Raw genomic sequence first — 9,491 nt, forward strand, 5'->3', positions numbered from 1 at the left:
TCACAAGAAATAAGATGAACGTGTATTTTGTATCAGCTGTGAAACTATGCCATTGAGTGACACCTATGCAATCAGTAAGTCAGTGGAGCAGAATCAAGCTTATTGTTTACTTCTCAAGAAAGGCCAAAACTGAAGTGCCACAGCCCCACTGCTGAATGATTTGTACTGTTCATTGCCACATCCATCTGCATAAACATGCTTCCTTGCAGAATTTAGATGAATAGAAATGCCTTCTTTTTGGCTTTATTAATGTCATTTATTTTTAATAGAGGGGAAAATTGAAATAAGTTCTTTATGTGAAGTCTGTTGAGGAAAGGAATCTGGGGAAAAAAAACTTAAAAGTTAATTTTTTTTTAATCTTGAAATCTTGTGCTTAGTAAGTGTTTAAAAATTTCTGGCAGTCCTGTTAGTAAAAATAATTATTCACAGCCTTCTGGGTGTTGTGGATCTTTTCATTTTATATGTTCAAAAGAAAGGGGGATTCTTCCAAATCCTCAAATGTACAAAAGTACATTAATTTCATTTTCATCACATTTCTTCATTGCATTAGATTTGCATGGATTTTTAACCCAGAGATTTAGCAGTAGTGTGGGAAGGCAAGCTTTCTTTTTTTTTGCCCCCTTTTTTTTTTTTTTTTTCCAGGGGGGCTTTTTGGGTCATTTTTGAAGATTACTGATTACCTTTTTGATTTCTTTTTACTACTGAATGATGGGAATGTTGTTATTTGTCTTCCTAATAAATCCAGACATTTGTTACTTATAGACTGAGGTTTTTTTTTGCCCCCTTTTTTTTTTTTTTTCTCCAGGGGGGCATTTTGGGTCATTTTAGATGAAAGAAACTTCAGTTCATGCTATTATGTTGGTTTCCTGGTTACAGTTCAGTTTTGATTTCTCCTCTAGAGGACAGACGAAAGGGAAAAATGTTGGCAACTCTATTGGACCTCTGGGTTGTTGTGTTCCTTTTTAATTTTAGCACAGATTCTTGTTAATACTTTTGAATAACTTCAGCTTTCCTTCTCAGGTTAGTCCCACTGATTAGCTTTTGGGCGGAAGGATATTCATTAATGGGGACTACTTATGTAGATCTCTGCTGGTCAGTGTAACTACAAGTGATAGATCTTGTTAGTTTGACCAAGGGAATATGGTTCCCTAAGAATACAGAAGACTTGCACGTTTTAACCAAACACAGAATAACATTGTTTATGACAACAGTTCCAGACACTCCAAGTGCTGCATGATGTAGAAGCTATTAGGATGTCCACCAAACAAAGATTATTTTTTTTGGTGAGGCCGTTTTTTAGGTTTCAATGTGATGTAAAGGAGCAGGAGGGAAGGCTGGGCAGTGTTTGCATGAAAGGAGGAACTCTGGATAGTTCCAGTGCTAGTGAGTAGATATCTGAATTATTAGAGCAAGCATATTATATGTTTTGGATAAAAGAATTTTCCTGAAGGAAAATGCTGAAGTAACCTCTCAGTGTGAACGCTGTGTTACATCCACTGCAGGTGCAATGACAAATCACATTGCTCTTTTTAAAATAAATTATCTAAATATATTAGAACATGTAGATTGTTGGCCGTTTACACAGGTACTTAGGAAGAACATCTTCCAAAACAGAGATGTAGGAATTTCTGGTGTCCATAGCAAATTTGCTTGCATTCTTTCTTGCCTATTTATTTTTAGCCAAATGCAGATTTATGTTTCACTGTCCTTTACTAATCATGCAACCACTTGCTGAATGTTTTACGATGGGTCTGTTTCTCTCCCAGTGACTGGTACACTGAGTATTCTTGATGACAACTGGTACTTTATAAATGCAGGATATTAATAGCATCAGGGCTTTATTACTTGTTGTTTAGAGTTTTACAGGTTGTTTCTGTTAAGAGAAGAAATTTTTATGTGGAAAGACACAAAAGCAGTTCCTTATTCACAGACAGTACATATAGTACTGCTTATCTAAATATGGTTGGGATCAAATGGCAGCAAATAATTTCTTGGCTTCTAGTTCCTTTGTTTTAGAAAGTCCACTTGCTCTCTTGCTGTCTCTCTCAGCTTTCTCTCAGGGATGTATTACCATGCCTTTCTTCTTGTGTCCTTGACTTTTCTACTGCCTACTTTTTTTTTCTTTTTTTTTTTTTTTTTTTTTTTTTCTTATTTTTTTTTTTTTTTTTTTTTTTTTTGCCTCTGGCTGCCTCAAGTTGGATTTATATATTTGCGTGTGACTCTGCCAAAAATCTTCAGGCTGATTTGAGCATTCAAACATGAATTCAACCTCAGTCTACCTGGCCCAACTTGTAGAACTTTAGGGTTGCAGAAACTGTGCTGGGAATGGAAGCTGCCGCCTTGAGCTGTTACCATGAGTAAATGGCCTTTAAGCGACTTTCATACTTCCAAGTGGTTGGCAACTGTACCTGCGAGCCTGAAGGCAATTGAGAAGCCTACCAGTAGGTCAAACACCCTTTTCTAGGGAGCTGCCTGATCTTCAATATAACATTTTAGCCATTATGCCACTGAAGAGCTTGAATGCATGCCTGTTTCATGCACCTAAAGACCTTGGGAAGACAACTAGGAGTCTTTTCTGTACAGCACATACCACTTGGAATGTCAGTGTTGTGTTACCATCCTTTGGCTTTTATTTGAGCGTAGTATTCAACATTAAGATCAACATTGGTTTTTCAGCAATACTGCATAGAATTGAGATTTGGATATAAATGCAAGGATATCTGACATGATTTCAGATTTGGTAATATAGGAACTACGGCTTTTGCATGGAACTGAAATTCCATATTTCATTGTCTTAGTTCCATAATAAGATACACATTTGATTAACAGTAGGGAAAATCTACTTAGTGAATCTATATCCATATTTTCCTTTACCTAATCGTATTTTCAGTGACTCAAAATGTGATTTACATCAGCTCCCATTAGAAAGCTAAAGCTTTTAAAACTTAGGAATTTTTTCCATCTTGCACTTCCTTTTGTTCATAGATTTGTATTTGTGTGATTATTATGTGCCTGGATTAAAAATAAATTAAACACAAAGAGTAAAGAGAACCTGTAGTGCTGCACGGGGTGGCTGTTGTGTTTCTGTGCAGTAAGACAGGTGCTTTCGGGAACCACCAATTCACTGTGGCTGTCCCTGTGCTCAACCCATCTCATCTTTCTGAGAAGCATTGAGTATGTTCATCTTGCGTTGAGACAGCTTAAAGAGCTCAGGGTAGAGGGACAGAATGCTTCACATAGATTGTATTGGGGAATACAGAAAAAAAAGAGATTGCTAGGATGGAGCTGTAATTCTGATGTTGTTAGTGTTTACCACCCGATGACTAGGTGTCTCCTCCTTAGATGACTATGGGGGGCAAAAAATTGTTTCAGTGTTTTATTTACATTGCTTATATTCTTTTAGAATGGCATATGTCAGCCTTTCTTTAAATGTGATTCTTCTGATGTAACTTGAAACTTCATTTTAATTATTTTGAGCTTTTTGTTGAAGTTTCTTCTCTCTCTCTCCTCAGTGCTAATTAATTATGCTTTTATCCTAGATATTATACAGTGCACGGTGAAGCACTCATTGCAACATTATTTGACATACTGAGGAAAGAGAAAGGTCTAGTGAGATACGGATATAAAATGATAGGACAGTGTTGCAATTCAAGTAAACAGAATGGGTGATTTAACTTATATGAAAGGTAAATATGCTATAGAATCTTCTCATTTATATCTTTACTGTCATATAAACTAGTATAAAGTGTTCTTTTTTAAAAGAGTGAGTAATTTTGACTACATAAGTGGAAACTATGTATAGTAATTGCTATTCTCATCATAGCAGCAAAGTAAAAATACGTAGTATTAATTTGGGTATGCTATTTTGAATGAAAGAATGCTGTGTTTCAAGGCTAGTGGAAAGTATGATTAATGCTTTAGAAATGAAGTATTTTGGATGTTTTTATGTGTGGAGTTACTGCCATACCACTATAAAGGCTTAGTCCTGAGTTGTAAATGAGCTTGAGCCCTACAGTGCCTTGTATGAGATGTTTAAAGGTCATGTCCCTTTCATTTCTAAAAGTAATGGAGCAGAAATAGCTTCCTATTTGGAATCTTTCTAGCAGAGGCAAATGTTGAATGCAAATTCAGTTGGATTCCCTAGCAGTTCTGTTTAAACTGACACAGTTTGTTCTGGGTACTTGCCTGTTTTCTTCAGTGGCTGTCCCTTACAGTTGCTTGTTCACAACAGGTACCCCAGCTACTTGCGAGTGGCAGGTGTTTTACAGCTGATGTGAATCAATGACAAATGAAATTGCAATTTGAAACAGTGGTTTCCTATCAAGTGATCTGCTGCTTTCTGGATTTCTTCTCTTTGGGTCCTGTGATAGTGAAAAATAGTTTGCACTACGATTACATGGGTTGTATTTCTGGGAGAATGATGAGAGAATCATTGAATGACATGAACCCTCCATCCAGAAGGAAGAGTCACTCTTTGAGCTGGTTGGTACTGGAAGGTTTATAGTGCGGCAAGGATCTAATGAAGTCGGAATGAGGGGATGCAGAGATATAAGATTAGCAACCCAAAGGCGGATAGAAAGATAGAAACATAGAAAAAGAAAAATTGTGGTACTGTCATTACCAGACAAGATAGAAAGATAGAAACATAGAAAAATTGTGGTACTGTCATTACCAGACATGGAGTTAAAGAAGTGGTTAAATTTGAGGGGTTTATGAGAGGAAGCAAGAACAGGAATGAGGTCAGGAATGGAAGACTGGCAGAGCATGAGTTTGGAATAGAAGCAAGACCATACGGCTTACCTACCTGGGATGAAGTGGAGCAGGAAGTAGACTTGTTCATTCCTTGTTCTTAGTCATTTTTTGTCTGAAAAGTTGTTGTGAATAATGTATAAATTTGTCAGCTACACAATTTGTTTGGAGAGGTTGCAGTGATATTTCACAGTGATATCTTCCCATCAATTTTCATCAAATTTAAAAATTCACACTTAATTCATATGCTGAAAATGGTGTGGGTAGCAATTGGAAAGAAATATTTCTTGGAAGATGCAAGGCATTCAGGATACCGGATGAGAACAGTGGTGTAGAGAAATCTTTTTTTTTTTTTTTTCCCTGCGAAAGGTGTTGGAAACCTTCACCGCAGTGAAGTAGTTCAAAGTTCCAGTTTATAAAACTATTGTTTGCAATGCAAATATGGAAACCAACCTTGTCATTTTTTAAATCTTTTTTTTTTTTTTTTCCCTGCGAAAGGTGTTGGAAACCTTCACCGCAGTGAAGTAGTTCAAAGTTCCAGTTTATAAAACTATTGTTTGCAATGCAAATATGGAAACCAACCTTGTCATTTTTCACTCATGTTCTGCTCCACAGCCTAGAATCCAGGAGAGCTTTGGAAACCCATAGCTAACATTGTAATGGTGTATGGCTTTACCACAGTGTGAATTCCTTTTAATGTCAGTTTCTCTATGGGGGATTAGCCACCACAGATGTCACAGATCCTGGGAATATCTTCCATGATAAAAAAAGTAAAGCTGGCATCTCAACTGTCATTTAATAATCTACAGACTCGTTAATTTATGTGGTTTATGATATTTGATACCTATAGATGCAACAAACCTGTTCTTCAAGTGCTTGCTGGTTTGATTGCAAAATGTGTATTAATTTATGTTCTTGCAGAACAGTTAGATTATAAAATGGCATGCTGTCTTTGCTTTGAATCTTTTAACATCCTGGTGGATAAATCGGGAGTGCTGATCTTTCCATTAAATATGTCATAAAGCAAGTGTCTTTGACTAATAACTCCTCCCCTCCTTTTCTCTCTTTCTCCTCCCTGTGTAATGTTAGTCTAAAATGCTGATTAAGGTCAAAACAAGTTTATGCCGGTTAAAAACAGACATATGGAAAGTTCCAGCACCGAGTCCCATAAGCTATGAGGGAGGAATTTATAGCCTCGCAATGCTCCCAGCGCTTCTCTTTAATTAACTACTCTAAGCATCCTAAAATTCTCAACAACAATCTGCCTGACAACAGGGAACCCTCTAGATCTGTATATAGTAGTGATCACCCTGCCCAGCAGTATTCTATATAGATGAGTATATCAGGTGTTCTATGACCTCCCAGCAAACTGTTATATTGCTTGGTAGATTGAAGATGTGAAAAATAAGTTGGTTCAATTGTTTTGTTCTTATTTAAAGAAAGCACATTCTGACTTGGGCTTATACTAAGTTTACTTGTAAAAGCATGTTTGCTTCTAAGAATAGGCAAAAAGACAGCATTCCGCAATGCTTTAAAGCATGTAATCACATGTATTTCTCTTGTAAGTACTGTTCTTTTATACAGAGTTTTAATTTGCCTTCTTCAAAATAAGGACACTTAGCTGTCCTCTGGAGGAAGAGAGAGAGACAAGTGTGTCAGTATTTAAGCCTTTTGAAAAGGAGGCCCTAAAGATCTGTATTCCAATAGTGATCTACAAAATAAATGAGCCTACCCCATTATTCCTTGCTTATGGCTCAGAAGAGCTGTCTCAGTAGCTCTTGTAGCCACAGCATGACACAGGGAGCCCATGCTTATTAAGTTATTTATCTGCTACCTGCTATGACCCTAACATTCATTTCAGAATTACTGCTTTCCAGAATGTTTCATCCTAGAAATATGACTACCTATATTTGTTCCCGGATATATGATTGTACATTTGGCTTTCTTTATATCTGTTCTTTAATTGGATATAAATTACCTACTCTTGCTACGATTCAGCTCTCCATCCATCATTACCTGCAAAGTTTATCAATATTTATATATTTTCTTCTTTGTCACTGTTGAACACATGAAACACCACTGATCACAGAGATGGTATTAAAGATGTGTCTGTAGGGTGTAAGGTTTTGGGGACAGGTTACAAAAAGGTACAGAAAATTGAAGCTCCTTGATTATTGAAATCCTAACGTTTGGTTGCTACAGTGGTACTAAAAATAAATGATGACACATTTACATCCATGAAACAATGTTACTGCCTTTGGTTCCAAGTTTCAATTTCTCACTGTCAGGGGTAAGAATTGATCAGTTCACTATACTGGAAAAAATGCCTGGAAAAAAAGGTGGCCTTTGGGAGATTTAGGTATGTTGCCTTTCCATTTCATTGGGTGAGACAATGGTTTTGTTTAAACAAAAGGGTAAAAAGCAGTGGCTGAGTTACATTCCATGTTACTTCAAAATCTTTGTCACGTTAGCCTATATTTCTTTCCTTTAGAAGACAAATCCCAGTCATCCCCTTATGTCTTTTTTTACCTCTGTCCTTGACCCTGTCATTACACGGCTGAACCCCCTTATGTATCTGTTATCTCTTTTTTGATACTGGCCAGAAAAGGTCGGTGTCTCAGATGAGGATGTTTCATTGTTTTATAACATACCGTATGTATGAGGGAATTTCTGAAGCCACAAAGGGCAGTTAGACATCTGACTGAAAATCAGTATTAACTGAATGCTTCACTCCCTTTCTACCTTTGAAAATCTCACTGTATAATAATATTTCCCTCTGGAGTTGTCTGAATAAGAAAGATAACAGATGTCTGTGTATCGTGATTGCTTACCCAAGACATTGCTGTGTAAATCTAGTAAGTGAGGATCAAGATACTTTGTGATATGCTCTACCATGTCAAAACAGTGGCTAAATCTTTTCACTGAAGTGGTGATTAGGAAATTTATATTTAATCCAAATAGTCCCTAAATGCCAGTACAAAGAAGTAAGACTTCATCGCTTTATTGTTTGTGACGTATATTATATGCAGTACAAGTGAGAATAACATGTATTGTATACAGATTTTCAGTGTCAGCTTTATTAATTGAGGGAGAGAATGTGAAAATTCTATTGCATTAACATTCTAAATACGTTTCTGCTTTCTGAAGTTCCATATGTTTTCACTTAAAAGTGACTCTACTAAGGGTGACGTTAGTAGAGGGAATATTTAGCTGTTTTTCCAACTTCTGAGTGCAACCTCTCTTTCTGCTTGCTTTATCAAATAGAACAGGTACAGTAAGACAATATGTAGCATCTGAGAAAATGTGGACTGGTTGTATAAACAAAAATTTTCTAAACTGCCCACATGCCCTAGTCCCAGTGACTCTCAGTGAAACATTTACACCTGCGAGTGCCTATATTGTTTAAGAAAGTGAGATTTAGCCCACATCAACACATTGAAATTGTGGTGCCTTTGTAGCCATATGTATATTTGAATATACATATAGGATATGTATATTCGAGTTAGCTTTAAACTTCAGTAACAGTAGCAGCAAAGATGTCGTGTGTAGGGCTCCAGCATGGAGCAGCAGCCAAAGTGTCCACTAAATGCATTTTGTAGCCTACACTATAGCTAATGCCAGGTGACTTTAGTAATATTTTTAATCGGGCCAGTTAGATTAACTCTTGCAAAAGCCAGTCTAATTCTGCTGTCATCTTCCCTGTGCATGCATGCCGTTTGACTCAAATCAGTGCAGGTCTTGGGAAAATGTTATTTCAGGCCTGTCAGATGAGAGAGACATGCTTTGATGTGACCATAAGATCAGGGGTGACACATTTGTGGCTCAATCCTCAAAAGAGCTAAGCTTGTCCTCACAAAATAGGTAAGAATAAACTGTATTTTAGCTGTGTGAGTATAAAAATTAAACAGAAGGGCCCCTATACCTGGCTGATAAGGTCCCTGAACTGGAAATTGCTGGAAGGTGGCAGATTAGTAGACTGAAGAATGATTGTGTGATTATTCTGTCCTTACACTGTTCCCCAGCCATCTGCTATTGACCACTCTCAGAGATCACCTGGGCTTTGCCTTGAATGAGTACAGTACTTCCCTTTTTCTTACACACATCAGTGCTTTGGTGGCTCTGGTCATACTGCCACAACCATATAGTACTTAGCCTGCATAGCTCCTTAGACCTCTTGTTGTCCTAAACCGGGCACCCCAAATTGGGTAGAAATTGGGCAGGATTTTGAGCCTCAGCTGATTAGTGTTGTTGAAACAATTGCAGATGTTTTGCTGCAAGGTGCCGTGGAAGAGCAGTCTACTTTCTTGTAGCATATTTTTCAGAGCTGTCACAGAGCTTGTAAAGAAAATAGTGGCAAGGTGAGGATTTTACATTTGGCATTTTTACTGACTTCACAGTTGTTTATTCATAGAGGACAATTAGAAAAGCTCCCACAGTCTCTCCAATGATGTGTAGTAGAGTGATGAAGCCTGGGCACCATGAATGATGTTCTGCTACTTAAGAGCATCTTCATGAAATGTACACTATATGGTTTGGGATACCAGAGCAGCTGCTCTGCATGAGTACTCTGTGCCTCCCTGCCAAACTAACAGCTGTGAGCAATGCACAGCACTCTGAACAAGGCAGTGTTTATTGCATGGGTCTGGTGTCTCCTCTTTAGACGGGGCTAGCATTCAGGGGCAAACCCCAGTGACTGCAAAAGAGAATAACTATTTCGTCTTAAGACCTGTATTTCTCTGTCC

Source organism: Calidris pugnax, unplaced genomic scaffold, assembly GCF_001431845.1.
Source record: "Calidris pugnax isolate Ruff unplaced genomic scaffold, ASM143184v1 scaffold28, whole genome shotgun sequence".
Classification (NCBI taxonomy): domain Eukaryota; kingdom Metazoa; phylum Chordata; class Aves; order Charadriiformes; family Scolopacidae; genus Calidris; species Calidris pugnax.